Source organism: Rhinolophus ferrumequinum, chromosome 12 (assembly GCF_004115265.2).
Source record: "Rhinolophus ferrumequinum isolate MPI-CBG mRhiFer1 chromosome 12, mRhiFer1_v1.p, whole genome shotgun sequence".
Lineage (NCBI taxonomy): Eukaryota > Metazoa > Chordata > Mammalia > Chiroptera > Rhinolophidae > Rhinolophus > Rhinolophus ferrumequinum.
Genome location: NC_046295.1, coordinates 71,602,933 through 71,626,751, shown reverse-complemented (window position 1 = coordinate 71,626,751; position 23,819 = coordinate 71,602,933). Strand labels below are relative to the sequence as shown.

Genomic DNA, 23,819 nt, shown 5'->3' with positions numbered 1-23,819 from the left:
AGTTGATTATAAAGGACCCAACTCAGGAACAGCCAGATGGAAGAGACGCACAGGACGAGCGTGGAGGAAGGGGTGCAGAGCTTCCGTGTTTCCATGCCACCGCCATGTGTGCAGCCACTCTAAAGCTCTCTGAACCCCGACGTGCAGGGACTTTTACGGTGGCTTCATCACGTAGGCATGATAAATTAACTCAGTCTCCAGCTCTCCTCCCCTTCCAGGAGGAGGATGGGGGAGTAGAGCTTCTAATCCATGGCTTGGCCTTTCTGGTGACCAGACCCCATCCTGAAGCTATCCAGGAGCCCAGCAAGAGCCTCCTTGTTAGAACAACAAAATCTATAGAAATAGATTTCTATCGCCCCCAAAATTTCGAAGCTCTATCTCAGGAACCAGGTTCAAAGACGAACTATTGGAACAAAAGATGCTCCTAGCACCTTTATCACTTAGGAAATTACACAGGTTTGAGCTCTGGCTAGGAGCCAGGGATGAAGACCAAAATACATATTTCTTATTATGTCGCAATATCACAGTGTTTGTTCCATAATATGCACATATTTAAATGCTCATGGTATTAAAAATAGTTACTTAAATGTCTTCAATATAGCCTTTAGCTCTACGTGAAGTAACCATATTTCCCCAACTTCCCTAAAGTCCGAGCATAGCACCTGATAAGGGATGGACAACAATCAGAAACTTTACACCCAGGACTGTCCTAGAATGTTCTGGATGGATAATCACCATACCGATGAGCACTTCTAATTTTACATAGGTGTAATCATCACATTTAAACAATTATACACCAATCTTTCCCTCGTGATATTATTTAGGAAACATTTTTCCACGTTGTGTTTCCACGTTGTGTACTCTTTATATTTCCTCCCCAAAAAGGCATATAACCCCCTGAGCCTCTGTTTTCTCACCTGTAATCACTTCATCTCCGATGACCCCCCCCCCCAACCCCCCAGCTCCTGAAAGTTAAATGAGCTAATGGGAAGAGGCCTTCCAGGGGATGCGAGCGCAGGCTTGGGATCATACGCACCTTTGTGGAATCCCGGCTCTGCCACTTCCTTGCTATGTTACCTTCATTTGGCAAGTTAACTGTCATCGTTGATGCTCAGTGCTCTCATCTGTAAATTAGAAATAATAGTGCCTTGTACAGAGTTGGTATAAGGATTAAATAGGTTTTTAAAAAATGCATGTGTCTGACACATAGTAGGTCTTAATAAACAATAGCTGACATTATTATTGTTGTTATCATATTTTGCTTTTCCTTAGAGTTCATATATCGTCATTACCCTTTCCAAATCATTTCCTATTCCTTACTCTTACAGATAATTCTGCAAGGTATACCCTCAGGCATACAACTTTTTTCTTTCCCCAGCCCCCCAAATTCTCTTCAGATTAAACTCCCAGGAAGAGCCAGGGCCCCACAGGCTTTCCCTCTCTCTGCCTGGTGAGCTCCGATTCTTCCAGAGCCTCGCCTTCAGATAGTCTTCTCTGACGCCCAAAGAGAATGAACCTCTGCCCCCACCTCCCTGGCCCCCTTCAATTTTACCTAGAACACACCATCTCCCTCAGAGGCACTTCTGGGTCCTTTCCTTCCAATACAATTTCCACATGGCCCCAGAAGGATTTTTCTAGAAATACATGTTCTCTCTGTGGGAAAACAGAGTCTCTTAAAATGGCTAGTGAGACTGTAATTTGATATGAGCTGAAAGATCGGTAGAGGAGCCGATAGACAATTAGAATACTTATCATTCTCTTTGATCCAGCGATTCCACCTCCAGGAATTTTTTTTACAGAAGTACTCAAAAATGTACAAAATGGCATATCTAAGATTATTGAGGCAGCATTGCTTATTGTGGTTAAACTATTGGAAATTACACAAATGTCCACCAATAGAGGATTATTTAAATAAATTATGTTACATGCATACACTGACTATTACAGATAGGTAAAACTCTTTATGTAGTAAAATGGGGGGGTTTCCAAGCTATATCTACATTTTTAAGTGAAAAATGCAAGGTACAAAGCAATGTGTATGGGATGCTAGTATGTGTGTGTGGAGACTAAAAATGAGGGGAAAGAATAGATATGTGTTCGCTTGTACTTTGTGTAAATACTTTGGAAGGATACATAAGAAGCTGGTAACATTGGTTCCCTCTGGGGAGGGTAGTGGTGGCTGGTAGATTGGGGAAGAAAGGAGATTTTTCCGTGTATACCCGTCGTTGCCTTTGAATTTTAAACCATGTGAATGTATATTACCTATTCAAAATAATAACAAAAATAGACAGAAACCACATGTTGTGGAGACACAAAAATATTGCTCTCTGTGCTTTTCGCTAAAGGGATGACCAAAGAATTCATCTTCTGGAGAAAACTGCTCTCCTGTTGGGGGAAACACCTTCTAAGGGCCTTTTGGTTGTACAAAGCCAAAGTCCAGGGCCCATCTGGAGGGGGAGGGTTACAACCACAGGAGAGTGGAGGATGACCTCTTTGGGTGAAGAGATGGTTCTGATTTTAAGTAACTATTTATCTCCTCTGGAGTGGACCTAAGAGACAGGATTTGGGGGCACTGGGAACTGGGAGGAGAAGGGACAAAAAAGGACTAAATAAGAATAAGAAATAAGAATGGACCTCCAGCACTGAGATGGCTCTTCATGATGGTGTAAGGCTGAAAGATTCCAGAACAAGTGACTTGTTTTGCGGGGAGGCCAAACCTCGCTATCATGTGTGTGGCAGGATGTGAAGCTTCCAACTGTTTCGGTATGAAAACAGTTGCCTCCTTTCTCTTGCCTACTTACTGCAATTATTTTTCCTCATTTAATGTGCAGTTTGAATGTTGAGCCCTCCCTACCCTGAAGAAAAGGGAAATCTTTTCTGTTTTCTTTTTGGTTTGTTGGTATTAATTGCTGATGAACCAGACTCTAGCTTTAACAGATCAACAAGTCTTCTGATAAAGATCTAGAGAAGAACAGAGGGACTAGAAGAGAGAAAGGAGGAAGTACTAAGAAGGAGGCCAAAAAAGGGGAAAAGAAAGGTTTTTCTCAAAGGTAGATCAGAAGATAGGAAAGAGAAGAAAGTGACAGGGAGGGTCAGTACGGACGCCACTGGCCTGCGAGCTGATCTGGGCAGTTCATCAAGAAGCAGGACGACCTGAAGCTCAAATGAGCCAGGGGAATGGAACTAGCGAAGAAGGCTTCAAGGGACACTGTTTGAGCCCAATGAACATGGTGAGAGCTGAGTTATTGTCTCAGATTGTTCTGCCATGACCAGAGAAACTCCTATTGCCTGCCCCGAACTCATCCCGTACACATTGTTCCTCTGTGGGCCGTTGGTGACTAGACCATGCCACTGGCATCGATAACTCACTGGATGCCTGCCCAGCTGGAGAGATACCCTTCTATACAACTTCAACATGAACCTGCCCCATTATTCCAGGTGACATAACATCCAGGACAAAACCTGGAAGCCCCAAGCAAGGGAAGGGGCCTTGGACCCAGTGCAGTGGTGACAAGAAAGCTCTGGGCATCTGTCCATGGTGGGGGAAGGGGAACAATAAAAGTGAGAGCTGAACTAAACAAGCTCAAACCCTCCTGAGAGGGAACAGCGGTTAACGACACCACTGTCACACATGGGTAGGGACAATCTGGATGGCAGTGCCTCGAAAATAGGACAATACTCACCTGCTTAAAACCTTTTGAGGGCTATTCTCTGCCTAGTGGGTAAATTCCAAATTTCTCAGCCTGGTGTATCAGTCAGGATAGGCTAAGTCATGCTGCAGTAACAAATTAACCCCAAAATCCTAACGGCTTAACACAACAAAAGTTTATTTCATGCTCATGGTATAAATATCATACCTGTGCTCCACGTAAACATTCATGGACCCAGACTGATGGAGGGGCCACCCATGTGGAGCTGCACACTTGGAACACGTGGCCTCCTTAGTCACTGTGGCATGGCAGGAAAGCTAAGGGAGAACTTGCTTTTTCATACTTCAGCCCAGAATTGACATGTGTGACATCCATGTACAGCATGTTGGTGAAACTAGTCACATGGTTTCCTCCAACTGCAAGGAGACTGGGAAACATGGGGAGTAAATGAATAGTTGGTGAGCAGCACATATCTCTGTCATACACAGCATTCAAGACTATTTGTGATCTGCCCCCCAGGGTCTCCTCCAGCTTCATTTCCTGCCACCGCTCCACTTCCCAACTCATAATCCACCTCTGCTCACAGGAGTCTTCACTCAGCTACTCAGCTATGTCCTTGAACCACTGCTCCTCCAAACTTTGCTCATGTTGGTTCCTGAACATAAAATGACCCTTTCCCACCTTCCCCAAATGCCAAAATTCTACTTCTTTTAAGCCCAGCTCAAATGCCACCTTTCCTATTCCTGATCCTTCAGGGTAAAATTAATCGACCATTTTCAGTTCTGCCATATCTCTTTTGATATACTATACTTCCATTAGCACCTAGGGTCCATGGGACTGCCTTCCTGGCACCTTTCATAGTGCCTGGCACAGAGTGGGCACTAAATAAATATTTGCCAAATAAATGCTTCTACTTTAGACTTTTTCAAATAATACTTTGTATGACTTTCTCCACACCCAACTACCCACCCCAAATAGGTTGTGTACTCTGGATGATACAGACTAAATGTTATTCATCTTTATTTCCCCATTACCTACCAGCACTGGGAAATTTTTCAGTAAATCTTTGAGGGAGAATTCATTAATTTGCCCTTACATTTAATTTTGAATAGTGATTTAAAAATAATTGCAAATGGGTCTTTTAAAAATGAACATTGGCTGTGTGTGTGTTAAACTTCACTTAAAAAGTGTACTCTAAAAACCAAACAAGAATAATAAGCAAAAAAGGGAAGTATTTAGAGACTAAATTGCATAAGCACAAAGGTACTTCTCGGAGATGTAATCACTGGTGTGTGAGTTTTGTAATAGCATCTGTAGACAAAAGTATTAACGTTCTTTTGGGCGCAGTAACATTGGCTAGAGCTGGTAGAAACATCCCGGCCTCAGGATCAGGGGAACACACACAGCCCTGTTCACTTCTTTCATTTGTTTCTCTGAGCACATATTTCATTATCCTCACTCACTAAAAAAACAGTGTTTTCTACTTCTCAGAACACAGCCCCTTGAACTATCAGCCAATAGCGACCTAGTTTCCAACTCCTTTCCAGAGAACACCAGCCATATTCTTTGACTCAATTTCAAGACCTCAGAGGAGGACTCTGAATGGCTCAGTTTGTTCATGTGCCCACCTGGCCCAGTTACAGGTAACCAGGTGGAAAGTCCCCAGACATACACATGGTTATTTCTTACCATGACCTTCTTTACAGGGGAACCAGACACCAGAAAACGGGCTGGGAAGAAAAGGCAATTGCTGCCCACTAAAATCAGGAAGAGGAAGAACCATTTTTGAGAAAGTAGCTTCAGAGAGAGGTAATATTTTACTATAAATATATCCTCAGAAAAGAGCGGGTGTAGGGACACATTTTTCGGGGGGTAATTAAAATGGTAGGAGCCGCTTCCTAGTTACTGTCTCACATCTCCCAATACATCACTGTGCGTGTACTTCCACTGCCACCTCCTATCTGGTCTATCTCCCACTTCTCTTGTGAAGTAGCCCCCACTCACCATATCCATTGACTCAGATCTTACCTTATCATCTTTGGTCTGGACAGTTGCAACTCCTGTGAACTGGTCTCGGTGCTTCCATTCTCACCTCATTCTAATCGTCCACCACCAGATGGCCTGCAAATGATCTTTCCTACAAACGTATAACAAAATGAAGAATATATAAACACTCCCCTGGCGGACTGCCCTGACCAGGGAACTTTCCCTACTTAATATGTTTGATGGCTCCCATAATCTTCCAAACTTCCTGGCACAGCCTTCGAGGTCCTCCTTGATCTAGCACCAGCTTCACCTGCTCTCATTCTTTCCTAGACACCAGGCTTTCCCCCATACCCTCCCTACCAGCAGTCTATGCTTTCATGTCTTGTCAAGAATTTGCTCTCTCTGTTCCCTCAGCCCAGGATGCCCTTCCCATCGCCATTATCTCTGTCTGGTGATGCCACTTACCTTTCAAGGTCCACTTAGATGTCCTCCTTCCCTCTGTGGTGCCTGCACAGCGTGCCCATTTTTGGCTCTGGATACATCTGTCCCCCTGCTGTGTTCTTTTAGGTGGTAGCCATGTCTCATTTACCTTTAAGCCCCAGTTGCAAGCCTAGGATCTGACCCAGAGTAAGAATCAACAAATGCTTATGAAGGGACATAAGGAGGGAGGGAGGGTGTAAAGGAAGGAGCAAGAGAAGAAGAAGGAAGGAAGGGGAAAGGAAGGAAAGAAGGAAGGAAGGATTAAGGAAAGACCGAGGGCTCTAAGTTGCAATATTTGTTTTCTCCATTATTTATCACGGATGAACTTGGACAGGTTACGGCCCTTCTGTCTCCTCCTCTGTAAAATAGTATCTGTCCTACCCAATTCATAGGCTTATTGGAGATCAAATAAAGAATATGGAAGCATTCTATTCATTTCCATGAAAAGACTAGTTATTGTTAATTGGCCATTGTGTAGCATTTATTCTCCTAACTATCTGAAGACTGCAGTGGCAGACCCCCTTCATTGGTCAGGACTCCCTTGCAGGGGGGCGGGGGAGGGGAGGTAGCTTTAGCTAGGTTTTAGGAGTGACTCCTTACCAGAAGCTTGTGAGTCAGGTGGGGCTGACATCGGGGTTCATCAGGATCACAGTGTAAGAAGTGAGTAAATTTGACATTATCTTATTTTGGGTACTTTTTGTATTTATTTTAAATATTGGGTGTTCTTTTTCTCCTGATTTAGATGAATAATAAGGAATAGCCATAGCTATTGGCTATTATTAATGATTTAAATTCGAGTCAAAAGTTTTCTACTCATTTCTCTTATCTTCTGGACCAGTTGAATTGGAAAGTAGCTTGCGCCTGACTGCAATGGGAGATGATGAAAAGCTGCTTCAGTTTGCAACTGCTTGCCTGTATGAATCAGGAGTTTTTCAGTACAGTGCAACCAAAATAGCAGGCAGAGGGAAATTAGGAGCTGCACAGATGGAAGGCTACAGTTGGCATATTGCACTTGTCTGGTAGAGCAGGTGGGGCCTGCTTAGGCCTGCTGGCACGGTAAGAAACAGAACAACGTGGGGCAGATGTGGGACAGCAATGTGGCAAGGAGACCCTGATGTGGGACTGAATGGACTCTTGAGTGCTGGTGCAGCTCTTCCGCGGGTGCCGTGGCCTGGCTGGTTCCTGACTGCCCTGCTGGCCTGCACCGTCCCGTGAACTTGAGCAGGCCTCGGGGGGGACCCAGGAGCCCCAGGGAGCTGGGGCTCCTCACTTGTCTCCTTGTCTCATGTGTGGCTTCTGCTCTGCGTGTTTGCTTTCCCTACTCAACCAAAGTAAAACCTGTCCAAGCCATCGTCCTCCCCAGTCTTTGTACCCACTCTCAACGTCATGATCGGGCTTGACCTGACTCAGCTAGGGAACTGTTTGCCCATTTGCTTCCCACCATCGGGCCTCTGGCAATTGTTCTTCCCCTTCCATCCACATGAACACCATGGAACTACAGTACCAGCCAATCTGCAACGCCTCAAACCCTAGCCATGACTGACCTAGAATTGGGCCCTTCCCCTCGGATAGGACAGTGTCAGCTCCTGGACCAGTCAGTGCCTTCTTCCAGAATTTTTGGAACTGGGTCTAGGAAAAATAATCAGTTTCTATCTGGACGGGCTGAACCTGGGTGTGTGAAACTATGGATATGCATGTTTTCCATGACGTGGACTGGAAAATGAAGATAGCTGGTCTGCAACAGGATAGAGCTGTGGTAGATAGTCAAATTACGCTGAGCAGAGGAGAGGAGAATGGAAAACATCCTAGGCAGACTTTTACACTTTGAACTATGTTTTTCATGAATCTCAGTGGCATTTCTGCCCTAGAATTCCTTGAGATTGCCCTGAATGCCCACGATGTATCTCCAAATTTTTTCTAACCTTTCTATTAGTTGCAACCAAAGAATTCTCAGCAATACACACCGAGAAACTCCAACTTCAAAATTTTTATCCATCACAACTGCCTCATTTTCTTATTAACTAGCTTTACAATTAGTTTAACACATTTTGAATTTACACAAATGAAATCTCTATCAGTTTGCCTGTGCTGTACCTTAGGCTTGCACACTCGTGGTCGCAGCAGCTCCAAGCATCACATTCTCACACAATATCCCCAACCTTTTCCACGTAACTTTAAAAAACAAACAAACAAAAAACAACCCTTTTTATTATAAAAATGTGGTAGTCATTAAAAATAGAAAGAATACCATAATGGTCCCAATGTACTTGTCACCCAGCTCTCACAACTATCACTACATAGTCATCCTGTACCATCCACACATTCATATAACTGTCCCCTCCCCTAGGACTATTTTGAGGCAAATCCTAGACACTGCATTATTTCTTCTGTAATCATTTCAGAATGTATCTCCAAGAGACAAATTCTTTTTTTCAATCTCTACAACATTATGGTCATAGCTAAAAATACGGACAATCATTTCCTAGTGTTATCAAATCTGCAAAAGGGTTCATTTCCGCCGATTGTCTTTAAAAATGTGTGCTTTTTTTTTACAGTTTACTTGAGTTTGAATTCTTTTTAGTGGTTATAGCTAGAAAATATGTATTATTTTATAAAGATCATACACACGCGCGCGCACACACACACACAAACACATACACAGTGACCAAAAAATGTATACGCATTTTAAGAAAGGAAAACTGCATTAAAATTGTAATACTCAATATATACCGATAATAAAAGAGGAATACAAGTCACATTTGACTTCTGCAATTACAAGAGGTGCTCAAAGTGGTTACTATCAGAGTTCAGACACTTCTGATTATGGCAAACCACTGCTTGAGCAACGTTGACCAAAGTGTCCACTTGTATACATTTTTCTGGCGCGCGCGCACGGTATAATGCCTTCATACTGATAATTCCAACTGAAATGGGGAAGGGGAACTGCAGTTTTCACTCAACCCCATCAACCCTAATCTGCATGCCAAATGTCTCAGTTCCCAAGGACTCCAACACAATGACTTATTTCTATCCCATAATATGCAGTTCTTTTTGTCTCTGGATATATCCCTCCAGGGGGACAGAGTCAAATGATGGTGATTTCAAGTCACTCAGTGTCTTCTCTGTGTGGTTATGTCATGCACTGAATGCGCAGTCAGGGTCATTTTTATTTCATTTTACTTTCAGTTTCTAAGGATGTTTTTTTTAATTTATAAACTTATAGCCACACAAAATTTATCTGTACCTGAATATACAGAGAGACGCTGAATTCATAATTGCCAATAATTGGAAACAACTCAAGTGCCCTTGACCTGATGGAGAAATTGTGACACGTTTCTACAATCGAATGTCACCCAGCAATAAAAAGGAACCAACTACTGGTACACTACAACATGGACGGATTTCAAACGCATTATTCTACAAGAAAGCAACTCCGTAATTCCATTCACTAGACATTCTCCAAAAGGCAATGCTGTAGGAACAGGGAACACATCAGTGGCTGCAAAGGGCTGAGGTGAGGGGATGGTTTGACTCCTAAGGAGCAGCATGAAGGGATTTCTTGGTGCGATGGAACTCTTGTCCATCTTGACTGTGGTAGAAATTACACAACTACATGTGTTTGTTGAAACTCATAGAATTATACACTATATAGAGTGAATTTTACAATATGTAAATTATGCTTCAGTAAACCTGCCTTTAAAAAAAAAAAGATAAATGCACAGGTCATTTTGCTCATTAGTGCCAAAATTCCCCCTGTGGGTGGATGATTCGTGGCTCCCATTGGTATCCAGGTCCTAATGGGACCTGTGGATGTTACCTGATATGTCAAAAGGGATTTTGCAGATGTGATTAAAATCAGAATCTTGAGATAGGGCGAGTATCCTGGATTACCCAGGCAAACCCTAAGTACAATGGTAAGTGTCCCTATAACAGGGAGGCAGAGGGAGATTTTACCATGGAGGAGAAGCCATACGAAGACAGAGCAGAGAGCGTTTTGAAGATACTAGACTGCTGGCCTTGAAGATGGAGGAAGGAGCTATGTGCCAAGAAATGCAACGAATGAGGCTCTAGAAGGTGGAAAAGACGAGAAAACAGAATCTCCCCTGGAGTCTCCAGAGGGAGCACAGCCCTGCCAACATCTTGGTTTCCACCCTGTGGGACTTCTGAGCTCCAGAACTTAAAGAAAATAATTTGTGCTGTTTTAAATCACCAAGTTTGTGGTAATTTGTTACCACAGCAATTATAAACTAATACACCCTCCATAGGGGCTATACTGTTTTTGCAGTCTGACCAAAAGTGTAGGGCATGTCCTTTATTTTTAAGAATGATGAAAATTTTCCCAGAGGCCTCAAAGCAGACATCCCCTATATCTCATTGTGTCACATGGCCATTCCTAAGCCAATCACTGGCAAGAATAATCAAGCTTCCTCCTACCCCTTGCCCTGAGGCTGCATCATTCTTTCCTGACCCTCACAGCTGCCTGACCCTGACCAATATGGACTTTCTGCCCTCAAGGAAGGAGAGGGGCATTGCTTTGGGTTGACCACCAAAAATTATTTGCCAAAAAAGAAAACCTCCCAATTCAGTATATATGTGTAAGAGTGAAAAACCCTTGGACTAGGCTCTCTGAGGGGCCATCAACTGCAGCCTCCCAGGCCGGGGCTTCCCCTGTTTACCCACATCTGGCTCTGCCAGCTTCTTTTCCCCTCTTTCCAGAGGAGGAAGGGCCCTGCTGAGTGCTGGATGTGAGTCACCAAGGTTAAATAAGGCCCCATGAACACACGGGCCTGTCTTCCAGAAAAATGTCCCACTTGCAATACTGACTCCGGTCCTATTAAGGGAATCTTTTCTCCCTGTTTTAGCATTTCTCTGACATACTATTCTAGAGTCTGTCAGAGCCACAAAGGCCCTTAGAGGGCCTACTACTAATCATATTAATATCTAATACTATTATTATGATGGTAATTATTGAGCATTTACTAAGTTCCAGGCACTTTGTATGTATTAGCACATTTAATCCTCCAGCCTTCTTGATGAAGTAGATATTATTATCACCCATCTGATAGATTTCAAAACCCAGGAAAAGAAAAGATGAATTATCCAAGGGAAATCCTGGCATCAGGGTTCAAACGGAGATCCGTGAAGACGCCAAAGTTTTTGCTCTCAAACCCCATGAAGTCCCAAACTTTTCATTGTACAGATAGGAAATGATAATCCGGGGTTGCGGGGGGTGGGGGGCACCAGGAGGCGTAAGCATGTTGCCCAGGTCATGTGACCAGTGAGTGGCCAAGCAGATACTCACATGAGCATCTTCCTTCTCCACGGGAATCAGATACTTACCAATCGTCATGTAACTGGGTTCAGTTAGAGAAAAGGTGCTTCTCTTTTTGCTAAATGAGAGCGATGGAGATTTTTCTCATTGTGATTGTCCAATTTATCTGGCATCATTGGGGAATTTTTTAAAAAAATCAGAGTCACAGTGTAGAGAGTGCCTTAGAGTTTACAAAACGCTTTCAGGTGCTCTCTCTCATGTGGTCCTTGCTGCAGCTCTGTGAAGCAGGAAGGTAAGATCACCCCACTTCGCAGAGGAAGAAACTAAGGCCTAAGAAGATAACAGTACTTGCCGAAGGTCTCACAGATCACTAAGTGGCAGAGCCAGGGTCCAAACTCGGTCCTGTCTCTTGGAAGGAAACGTGTTGGCTATGAGGACCTGACAATGAAGGACAAGGATTTTTCCTATGAATTTTAGACTTGTATTTTCAAGTTTAAAAATGTTAAGATTTTGATTGCCTGAGGTGATTTTTTTTTTTTGGCTGAAATTTTTACACTGAATAAATCAATTTAGGAAGAAATGATATTTTTATAATCGCGAGTCTTCCCATCCTTCACCTTTCAGGCCACCAAGAAGAGCCTGATGATTTTCTTAATAGAGACCCATTGCATTTTTTTGCTGAGTTTATTCCTTTACAAACTGCCTTGGTAGCTAATCTAAATAACATCTTCAGTTCTGTTACGCTTTCTTACTAATTGGTTTATATTACATTATTTTTATTTCCAGTTGGTAACTTGATAGTTGGGTTGAACGTTCCTGTTGTTTCCAAGAGCTTTTCAGCTAATTCTCTTCAGTGTTCAGCATAGGATTATACTATTTGCAAATAGTATTAAAAAAAACCAAAACAACAAAACCTGCTCTCCTGATCCCACCAAAAGTGTTCTACCACATGACACTGTATTTTTCCACTACTCTGCATTTTCCAGATGACTAAATGGCTCCTTTAAGTGCCAAAATATTTAGAAATATAACTGCCTGAGCTGAAAAATCTTTCTCAAGTGAATTACGATGTGTGCAAACAGCTCTGGTTTTGTCTGTACAACACATCTCTCCCCCATCTTTTGGTAGAAGCCTCTCTCTTTCTTTGAGGGAACTGCCTCTCCCACGCCCTGGCTGGACAGCCCACCACTTGATCCCGTTCACATACCCCTAAAACAGGCCCCAATTCCACTGCAGGCTGACCCAACCAATCTTCCATGAATTTGTATTGTGAGAGAAGAGACACTTGGCCAGAAGGATGTCAGAGTGGAATCTTCCAGAAGGCAGGCCCTAAGGAATGTCCATGAGCTTTGGCCTGGGGTTGCCCTGAGTTGTGTGTCTCCCTCCCAAGGCCTTTGATTCCAGGAGCTACCCAACATCCCTCCAATACCGCCCTCTGTTTGCTTCTGTTACAGATGATCCAGATATCAGTGCCCAAGAGCTGGTTGCAGACAATAGACCCTGTTATCGATTGAACTGTGTCCCTCCCAAAAAGATATGTTGAAATCCTAACCCCTAATACCTTCAAATGGGGCCTTATTTGAAGATAAGCTCTTTACAGAGGTAATTAAGTTAAAATGAGGTCATTAGAGTGGGCCTTAATCCAATATGACTGGTGTCCTTAAAAGGGGGAAATCTGGACACAGACACAGACACATACAAAGGGAAGACAATGTGGAGACATAGGAGAAGGCCACGTCGGGACGGAGACTGCATCTACAAGCCAAGAAACTCCTGGAAGAGGCCAGAAGCAAAGGAGGACATGGAGAACAATTCCATCCCTAGTGCCCTTAGAGGAAGCGGGGTCCTGCCGACGCCTTCATTTCAGGCCTCCAAAAGGTGAGATAACAAATTCCTGTTGTTTTAAGCCCCAAGTCTGTGGTACTTAGTTACGGCAGCCCTAGCAAACTAATGCAGTCTTTCCTCTGTACCTCTCTCTCCTGGAGAAGGAAGCCAATACTTTTGCTTGCGCCCAAACCCTCCCTGCATGTTGCTCAGTGGGTAACTCACTCCATCTGGAGCAAATAAATTGTTCGCACAGAAATATTTTACATTTAGTTTTTACTTGAATTTGCTTCCCCTGCCCTTTTTGCCTCTGCCAGCACCATGCCCCACGGCTTTATGGGAAACTTTTTACCCAGTCATGGTATGTCACATAGCTTGGACTCCTATGAAGGAATTCACTTCACAGCAAAAGCAGCGATGGCTTAATTCCTGCAGGATTCACTGTCTGCCTAGTAGGCCCCACTGGTGACCCAGGAACAGGAGGATGGCCTTCTAGAAGCTCCCAGTGTCCACTGGGACCTAAATGCTTGCTCTCCTCTGGAAGTGATCCCTGCTGAGTCAGCAGCCCATCCGTGAAGCTGTTGCTGTGTCTTTCTCTTTCCAGGACAGAGAGAAGGGGCAGGCACTTCAAGTAGCTTCCCACTAGCCTTTCTTACCTAAAGTAGTAGGATTTATAGCTGGTGCATGGGCGCCCACAGTTAAGACAACATTTGCCAGCCTTATTGGTCACTCTGTCAAAGATGTGGAGGCACTTCCCTCCCCACTTTCCGGCTCTCAGCTGAGACACCCACTTAAGTTACTGGATTTAGGTATTCTTCCTCTTTCTCCTCCTCCTCTTCCTTCTCCATTTCTTCTTTTTCCTTCTGCCCCTCTTCCTACTCCTCTTCCTTCTTCTTTGAAATAGTGTCCTAAATGAATTACAGCTGCAAAAAGCATTTTGAATCAGCTTCTTCAATTGAAGCATTTGATTCTGAGCTGGCTGGATCTCTGCTACCTTCATTCAGTTACTGTTTGAAATGTAGGAGTCCTTGGTAAGTAACATCAATCTAAGATGCTCATGAATTATCTTGAGGATTGAAAAGAAGACAAAAATACACCCACAGTCTCCTGTTCTCCTCCCAGTTATGTTTTTCCATGGAAGGAATGTAATTACATTGATGAAACACCCGTTTACCTTTACAGGGTTCTCCTACTTTGTGGAGGGTTTTCCCATCTAGTGCTCCTTCCCTCTTCTGAACACAACCTAAGGGAAAGAGGACAGGCACGGAGGTCAGGGAAAGCTGGATGGAATCCCTGCTTTGCTCCGCTTTGGCTCTGAACTGCCAACGCATCATGTGTTAAAGGAGGGGGACTTAGCCTTTGTTTTTAGTGTGATTACTCTGCACATAGTAGATGCTTATGAAATATACTGAGCGATGCTCTGAAGTCTGTCGGGCGGGGTTTGAGCCCTGATTTACAAGCGAGGAAAACGAAGTTCGTTAGAATGAGGACAAGAGTTGTCCAAGGTCACAGAGCTGGATTTGGAGACTCAAAGTCCAAATCCGTTGTTTTTTCTATCACCTGAATCCACTGAATAACAGAACTTTCTCAGATTTTAATAATAATAACAGCACTGTTGGTAAAGGTAGCTTTCATTTATTGAGCATTTAACGTGTGCCAGACATTAGTCTAAGCAGTTTATGTGAAAGAATCCTTTGCACAGATGGAAAAGTCTGAGATTCAACAAGGTGAAGTAACTTGCCCCAAAACACACACAAGGGCGGAATCCACTTGGGTCTGGAAGGAAACCTTGGTTTCGCCCTCATTCCAAAACCTATGCTCTTCTCCCCCACATGACAACTTCCTCAATAAATCAATTATCCTTGGAAAGTGTTGCTCATTGTCTAAGTTTGAAGTTATCCAAATGTTTGCATCTTATCGAGGCCAGCTGTGTGTGCAGTCAGCTAAGGAAGTAGCTGGCTTTGGGATCAGCTACATGTCTTGCTAAGGTCCTTTCTGCACTATAGGAATGGACGGTCTATCCATTTAGCCTCTTTCCTAGGAATTTGGAATCAGAGTCCTGAGCTCGATCAAGATCTCCAAATATCGTGAGGAGCCCAGCCGTTTCATCTGTCTGGGTCTCCTTTTCCTCCTTTTTCTAATGAGGGTAAATGGTGAGCCTGGACAAGCCTGTTGTGCCAGAAAGTAAAGAAACACTCAGAGTTACTGGAGACACACCAAGGTACACAGGAGCTGGCTCATAGCAGTTCCCACGGGTCAAATTTGGGACAATTTAAACATCAAAATGAATACGGATGATAATTGAATAATAATAATAAAAGAATCCATAAGTATACAATGACACTCAACCTGCCTAACTCTCAAAAAAAGAAAAAAGAATGGAGAGAGCTCTGTTATACAGAAGATTGCTTAATAAATGTGAAAGAAATTAGAAAACTTGTTCTTAGCTACAAGCTATGTTCTTAGATATATGCTCAAGATTTTAGGGGTGAAGAGTCATCCTATCAACAACTTTCAAATGGTTCAGGGAAAAATAGTGTGTGTGTGTGTGTGTACATACATGCACACAGAGATAAAACACCTGTAGCAAAATTAGCGAATCTAGTTGAAGGGTGTATGAGTGTTTATTGTACTGTTCTTTCAACTTTTTCTTTTTAATCTGAATTTCTTCAACATATAAAGCTGAGGAGAAAATGGAGGCAAAATAATGCCGATCTCCAAAAAGCAATTTAATGAGATAATATTAGTAATTGTCTGGTACATGACAGATGCTCAAAAAAACATAGCTAGTATTGGGAGATAATAGTTACCTAAGATCAAATGAGTAAATCTTCGTAGAGCATCATTTATTATACATTCAACATATAACCGGCAGCACCTCATATATGCAAGGTCTGTGCCAGGAGCTGGGGATGGAGGGAGGAGAAAGACACATTCTTTTCTTACAGGAAGCTCATAAGATAGTGGAAGAAGACATACGAGCTGTTGATTACAATATAGATAAATGCCAAAAAAGGGATACTGAGACTTAGCAAAGGAGAGTGACTGATTGCATCAGGTAAAGACCAAGAACTTGGGCCTGATGACCACTTCCTACTTGCAGTGGTATAGTAGCCAGCAGGTTGCACCTGAATTTCTGGGTGTACCAACAAAAACTCCCAGGTGGACCAGGTCACCTCAGAAGCACTGAGTTCCTGGCCTCGAATGTCTGGTTGAAGCTGGGATGGACTCCTGCCTGGGACGCCAGAGCCAGAATTCTTGAGCTGGAAAGGCCCTGCCTAGGCTCCAGCCACACTGGCCCTCCTTTGGTTTTTCCAGGTAACCCTGGTCTGTCCTGCTCAGGTCTTACAAGGGCTTCTTCCCTCAACTCTGACCAACGCTAATTCCCTCATCCCTCAGATCCCTTCCTCAGAGGCCTTTCCTGAATACTCCCAAGCATCCTGCTACACTCTGGGTTTCTTTCACTCAAAGCTCTCCTTCAATTGTAAACAATTCATTTTTGCCAAATTAACTGTTCTGTGTCCGATGTCCTCATTAGACCATGAACTTCAGGAGGGCAGAGACTGCCTCTCTCGTATTCACACTGGTCTTCTCAGCACCTGCACGGGGTCCAACATGCATAGATGTAAAACAAACATCTTGGTGAGTCCCGGAAATCTCTGTGGGTTCTCAGAAAAAGGAAAGGGAAAGGAACACACTTTTTAATATTTTTTATTATCTGATAAGCGGCTCTGTGCCAGGCAGTCCACATTTATCATCTTATTGATTCATCAAAAACATTCTGAGACGTGGGTATCACTAGCCCCTTTTTGCAAACAAGAAGATTTGAGCTGTAATGTATCCTGTCAAACTACGAGTAAATGCCAGCAGTGTCAGGATTCAAATCATGGGTGGTTAGTTTCAAAGCCTGGGCTTTTTTTCTCTTTTGAGGAAAGGTGATGGACTGACGCTCCCACCGCCCCCTTCATACCTGCACCCATGTCTGGTGCTTTTCCATACAGATTTTGGCTGTATCACCGGAAATCATAAAGATAATGGTGACAGCCATAATGTGCCCACACTGATGAAAAATGCCTTTGAACACACCACATTCACAGGCATTATCTTTTTTTAATTCTATAATTGATCTAATAGTTGGTGAATGCCTAAGTAATTTCTGATATTTTTGTTTGTTTCAAAGAGTGGGATCTTGTGTAAATTCTTTTTTTTGGTCTTTCAAACTCATTTGTAATAGTTTGTTGTTTTTTCACCATGTAGAAGTTTTAGTCAAATTTGTTAAACTTTTATGATTTGTTTTATAAATCATAGAACCAATTTACTCATTTTTTAATAGTCCATTTATTTTACATTTTTTTTACATTTAAGTGTTTGGTCCATCGGTGATGAGATAGGAATTGCATTTTATTCTTTTTCAAATGGCCTAGCTAATTATATCATCCCCATTGACTGACTAATCCAAAGAAGAGCTTACTTCTGATGGGTTCTCATCACTCCCACTGGTTTTCAGACAAAAGCAACATTGGTGGCAGGGAGGCTTGAGTAAAGGCTCTCTTTATTTCAGGAAGAAGTCAGAAAAGCCTGTGCAGGGTCCCAGGTGTGCTCCTAACTCACAGGATGCCTTAGATAGGTCCCTTCCCCACTGGGCACTTTCCTTTAAGTTTACAGCTTTACTCTGGGGGGAATGAGAGGTAAAGTGATCTCTGACACTGAAAATTATCCTTCTAAGAGTCCTGAAGAATTCTTGTTATAAAAAGAAACGCAAATTAAAAGAATACCATGAAATCTTTTTTCACCTATCAGACTAGCAAACATTGAAAAGATTGATATTACTCACTGTTGGCAAAGATGGAGGAAAATAAATTTTCCTAAGCTGACTGCTGGTGGTAGTATAAATTGATTCCGCCTTTTGAAGGACAATTTGCTCACATCTACATAAAGTGCACATATTCTTGGACCGAGATATTCCACTTCGAGAAATTCTGAGAAGTGGAGAATGATGTCAAGATATTCACCGAAATGTTCATCATAGAAGAAATTGGAAACAACCCAAATGTCCATCTACTGAAAGATGGATAAATAAACAATGATATGAAGTAGTAGTTAGGACTTTGCATTCTGGCTTCCCCACTTCCCAGTTATGTGATTTTGGGCAAGTTACTTTACCTCTTCTCATCAGTACAAATGGAATGATAATAAGATCTACCTAATAGCCTTGTTGTGAGGATTAAATGACATAATACTCATCAACTATGCATGGCACAAAGTAAGCAACCCCAAATTATTAGCTATTGTAACGACAATATATTGTAAGTTGTGAAAAATTGTGTAAGTTTATTAAGTGTCCTTTCAGTGTCTTCTTTGGGGGTTCCCTGATTCTATAGGGGCCAAAGTCTTTCACTGTCTTTGACTACCGTGTTCCCCGAAAATAAGACTCAGCCGGATAATCAGCTCTAATGCATCTTTTGGAGCAAAAATTAATACAAGAACTGGTCTTATTTTATTATTAGACCGGGTATAATATAATATAATACCCGGTCTTATTTTACTATACCATAAGACCGGGTCTTATATAATATAACATAATATAAGACTGGGTCTTATATTAATTTTTGCTCCAAAAGACGCATTAGAGCTGATTGTCTGGCTAGGTCTTATTTTCGGGGAAACACGATAGGCTATCTCACAACCCTGTAAATTATAGAAAAATGATAGTAATGTAAATTATTCTTGCCCATAGACATACAAATTGATTTTGTCCTACAAATGTACAATTTCAGAGATGATTCCAAACATCAGTTTATTGCACTAAATAACCAACTTTACATCTATTAGAAAATTTATTTCTGCATTCCTGTGTGTGTATGTTAATCAGATTCTCCTTTGAACTGATTTTAATATATTACTGGTTCCTTCATTAATTACTGAGTTAATAAAATCTTTGACAAGTGTTTATTTTATATTTTCATTAAAAGTCACAATTTTGACTTTTAAAATATTGTAACAGTGTTTCTAGTGTGATCCAACTTCATTGTAAAGATATATGTCTTTATATTTCTTAGAGAAAGCCTAGAAGGATGAACACAAAAATATTTATGAAGGATCACTCGGGCAGGGGTAGGTAGACTATTTCAGTTGACTTTTACTCTCTTCTTCATACATTTCTATAGCGTTCAAATATTTTTATGCTGAATACCTGTTTTACGGCAAGTTGAAAAAAACAACCAACCTATTTTCCATTTTTGAAAGACAAAACAGAAAATTCTCCTGCTGGAACCAGTCATTTGGGATGGCAGGAGAGTATTATGAGGGATCCAGTGAGAGCAGCTGCCTCATTCTACAGGGCTTTGCGGCTGGTTATTTACAGGATGGGACCAACTGGAAAGCCAGGAGGCCAGCTTCATTCCCAGCAGACTTGTTTTTCCTGACACAAGGCACTGGGGCGTAAAACAATCGTTAAGTGGCAAAGCTTCAAAGTCCTCCCGTGGCCTGGCTGGAGGTGGTCAAGTCTGAGAGTTGGACCTCAGCCCTGGCTCTTTCAGACTCTTTGATCTCGAGCTGGTCAATTGATTCAGCCTCAAGCCACAGCCCACAGAATGCCAGCTCTGGAAAAGGGTTCCCTCAACCAATCCTTTCTTTCCACTGATGGGAAAATGGAAACTGGGAGAGGGGAGGGAACCCACAGAGGTCACACAGCAAATTAGGTGTCACTCTAGCAGCAGAACCCCGGTAGCCAGAGTCCCAGCCCAGTGTGCTTTTCCCTCACTACACTGGGCTGATTGTGAAGGGCCGCAAATGCCAAGCCCAGGAGACGGGCCCGACAGAAAGGGGCATGCTTGAACAGAACACGCCAGGGCCAAGGTTTAGGAAGAGGCACACTTTAGGAAGAGTTTTCACTCAAAACAGGGAGGAGCACACCCCTCCCTGTCTGGGGGCTGGGCTGGAAAAGGGGGCTACTCTTAGGACCTAACGTTCCACCAGGTCTTTAACGGAAGGCCTTGGCAAAGCTGCCAGCCACCTAATTGCACTTGAGGGGAAAATTGGCTGCTCTTTTTATGTTTGAGGGAAAACAGTGTCACGTGACTTTTGTTATGTAAAGAGAGAAGAAAATCCCCCATGAAATGGAGAAATCGAGGACAATAAGGCAGCACAAAAGAAAGGCTGCACTCCTGCTGGGTCTGGAGTATTGTGATGTTAACTGGCTTTTCTTGGGGCTGGAGCTGGGCTGGGAAGAGGGGCCTCTCCTCCCGGTCCCCGCCAGGCACGGAGGAGAGAGGCGACCCCTCGGGACAGTAGAGGCCAGGCCAGGCAATGGATTCTAGCGTCATGTCTGAAGTTCCTCCTTAGTGCTGTTCCCCAGCCTTGAGGCTCCGAATCGCACAATTTTTGCCATTTTAATTAACAAATCACACTGTTGTTGACTTAATATTTTTTGTAAATCTATTCACTTTTCATAACTTAAATATATTTTAAAGGAACATTTACATGGCTACCTCAATGGAAAATCAACATTATTTCCATAAAAATAAATACAAAACAAAACAATGTCATTAAATTCTAGCTAGATACTGTTGCCTGCTCTCTCTGTTACAAAGGGAGATTGGCACACTTAGAGAACTTCTCAAAGGATATTAGAAACAACCTGAGGTTCCTCGATTTAATCAGAAGGAATGGAAGAGAACTGAAAATAAACTAACTCTCCCTGTGAGGTTCAGTTACTGAATGCCTTTATGTGAAACAACTTAAGTGAGGTGTGGTTCCACCACAACTATTAGCCAAACTTTGGAAAACGCTCTCCCACCGTTTAGCTGAGTGACCTTGGGAAAGTTCCTCAACCTCTCTGAGCCTTTGAGTCCTTAACTGCCAAAGGGCTATGTTGACAGACCTGCCCTCTAGGCTTCTCTGAGAGGAAGTAACGATGAGGATGATAATGATAAAATTCCTGAAGCTGAACCTTCTGGTATTAGGCGTGCTTTGGGAGACTGAGGACGGAGTCTGGGTCTTCACTTGAGTAAAGAGGAGCAGAGAGAGCAGCAGCAGACAGACCAGCACAAAAGCCGTTAGCTTTCATCAAGTTGGATTTGTGGAAAACGGAAGCAATCCCCAGATTCTCAGAACTATCAAGGAAGTGAAACTGAATAAAGATATTGGACTTCTGGTGGTCACGTAGGAAGGATGCTTGAACAATACTGGTTGAGTATTATAGTAAAGGGTGTTAAATAAAAATTCAACTGAGTAAATTTTTAAAATCTATTTGGCTTTATTCAACAATTCAAGAATGGGTCAGCATCCCATTTAGCAAATAGAAAGGAGCTACAAAGAGCTGCAGAAAAAGAAAGGGTTTTAAAGGCAGGAAGGGGGAGGGACGAGGAAGTCATAAACAAAAGAAAGGATTATTTCAGGAAAGATCACCTTCCTTTGAGGGATAAAAGGGGTCTATCAGGTGAATTACCTCACTAGAGCTGACCAGTTAATTCCAGACTGACCAGTTAAGATTACATTCCAGGGGGAGGCAGAAGCTACAATTAGGGAAGGTAGTAAGTCTCCGATTGGTGATGTGGGCTTAGCACAAGTGACTCCACTTTGGGCCTGCTGTCTCTTTTAGCAAGGGAACCTCTGAATGACAATTTGAGGACCCAAGGAGATGAGTGGTTTAATTATTGTCCTTCATTTTACAAAGAAAATGGGACTCTATAGTAGGTGACGTCACAAAACTCATAGCAGACCTAAACTCCATGCCTTCATTCTTTTCAATATTTCAATAAATGTCTGAACATGCTTAGCTATAGCTAAACTCTGGGTCTGTGCAGAGGGTGGGTGGATATTGTATCCATTCAAAAAAGAAGAAGAATGAAGTGAGTATTTGTAAAACAATATGGACAATATAATCTTATTTAAGTAAAAAGGAAAAACAGGAAAACTTTATTTTTATGTATGTGCACCCATATTTGTAAAGGCTTAGAAATAAATCTAGTAGCAGTGTTAACAGTTGGGTGGGGTGGGGAAAAGAGGACTTTAGGTTTACCTGTATTGTTCCTGGGAACAATAACAACAAATTTCTATATGATTTGGGTTATTAAAAAAGTTAAAGAAACAACTGTTAATGGGCTAAGTTGTATCCCACCCCCAAATCCATATGTTGAAGTCCTAACCCCCAGTACCTCTAGAATGTGACTGTATTTGGAGATAGGCTCTTTAAAGAGGTCATTAAACTAAAATGAGGTCCTTAGGGTGGGCCCTAAGAATATGACTGGTGTCCTTATAGGGAGAGGAAATTTAGGACACAGACCCATATGCACACAGAGAGGACCGTGTGAAGACATCCACCTACAAGCCCAGGAGAGAGCCCTCAGAAGAAACCAACCCTGTGATACCTTGATATCAGACTTCTAGCCTCCAGAATTGAGATGGCGAAACTGAGGCACAAGAGGTCAAATAACTTGCTTAAATTAGTCACCACTGAAGCTGGATGATGAATGCAGCAGTCTGTGTTTTTATCTGGAGCCAAAGTCCTTGCTCTAAAGGAAGGCACTTGCTTGTTGGTTAAAAAGCTTCTGATGTTTTTATTCATTCCTTCATTGACGAATGTCCTTAGGTTTCACACCTTTTTGAAGGAGGCAGCTGGGTGTAGCAGAGAGAGCACAGGCTCTCGTACTCAGAGACCAGAGCTTTGGTCTAGCCTGGACTTCAGTGACCCCATCTGTGAAATGTGGGAGCTCTACTGGCCGATCTTGATGGTCCCTTCTTGTGCCAAGAGTCTATGATTCTGTGATTTCCCAGGCTTGGGAAAAAGTTACCAATGATTAATATAGCACCTCATTTCCTAACGTCTCAGCAAATGACAGAGCCAGGATTTTAATCTAAGTCCACCTAACTCCACAAGCTTCTCCACTTCCTCCTCGGGAAAAGAGAAGAACTGAAAAGAGACGGAGGAAATACTGCTGCAGAACCAGTTTGGCAAGAGCAACACAAGCAGGATGGAGGACCAAGGACCACGAGTCTGGCTATGGAGCTGGCCCGGTGTGGGCCTGTTACACCCTCTTGTGGAGGACGTGGGAAATGCTCTGCTCTGCTAGCTTTGTCATTTTGGTACCAGACTAGATGGAGGGATTGGGGTGAGAGTGGGAGTGGGGGAACAGGAAGTGGTTTTCTCAATGGTTTTGAAAACCATTGACCCCAGCTATGGTCCTAAAATGGAGACTGCTTGAAAGCATTGGTCACTTCTCAGTGAAGCCCAGCTTCACTGGGTTCATTTATTGATGAAACACAGTTTTTTGTTTGTTTGGTTGGTTGGTTTTGTTTTTAGGTCTTGTACATATCTGTACCAGGTATAAAGCAGTGGACCCAACAAGAATGGCACCTTTCCTCCTTAGCTCAGGGTTGGGAGTGGGGAGGGAGTTAGACATTAAACCTATAAAACCCAGAATAAATAACAGGCAGGAAAAACTTCTTCTTCCTTCACACTTGCTTTGTTCTTTAGCTTTCTCTCTGGTATCTGGAGGGGAAAGGATCTTTGGCAAGACCAAAGAATGAGAAATAAAGACTTTGAAGCATATGAATTCCTAAAATGATGCCTATCTGCTCTTAAAAGTTCATTTGCCTGGCAGATG

General features: G+C 42.7%; 1 long non-coding RNA gene across 1 annotated transcript; it reads right to left on the bottom strand.

Annotated features, from left to right (window-relative positions):
* Nucleotides 1–1,036: 1,036 nt before the first annotated feature.
* Nucleotides 1,037–5,789, bottom strand: LOC117031698 (uncharacterized). The gene is made up of 3 exons (XR_004424594.1): nt 5,679–5,789; nt 3,858–4,077; nt 1,037–1,124 (listed from the first exon to the last, which is right to left on the bottom strand). It is a non-coding gene; the product is annotated as an uncharacterized LOC117031698 (long non-coding RNA).
* Nucleotides 5,790–23,819: the final 18,030 nt, after the last annotated feature.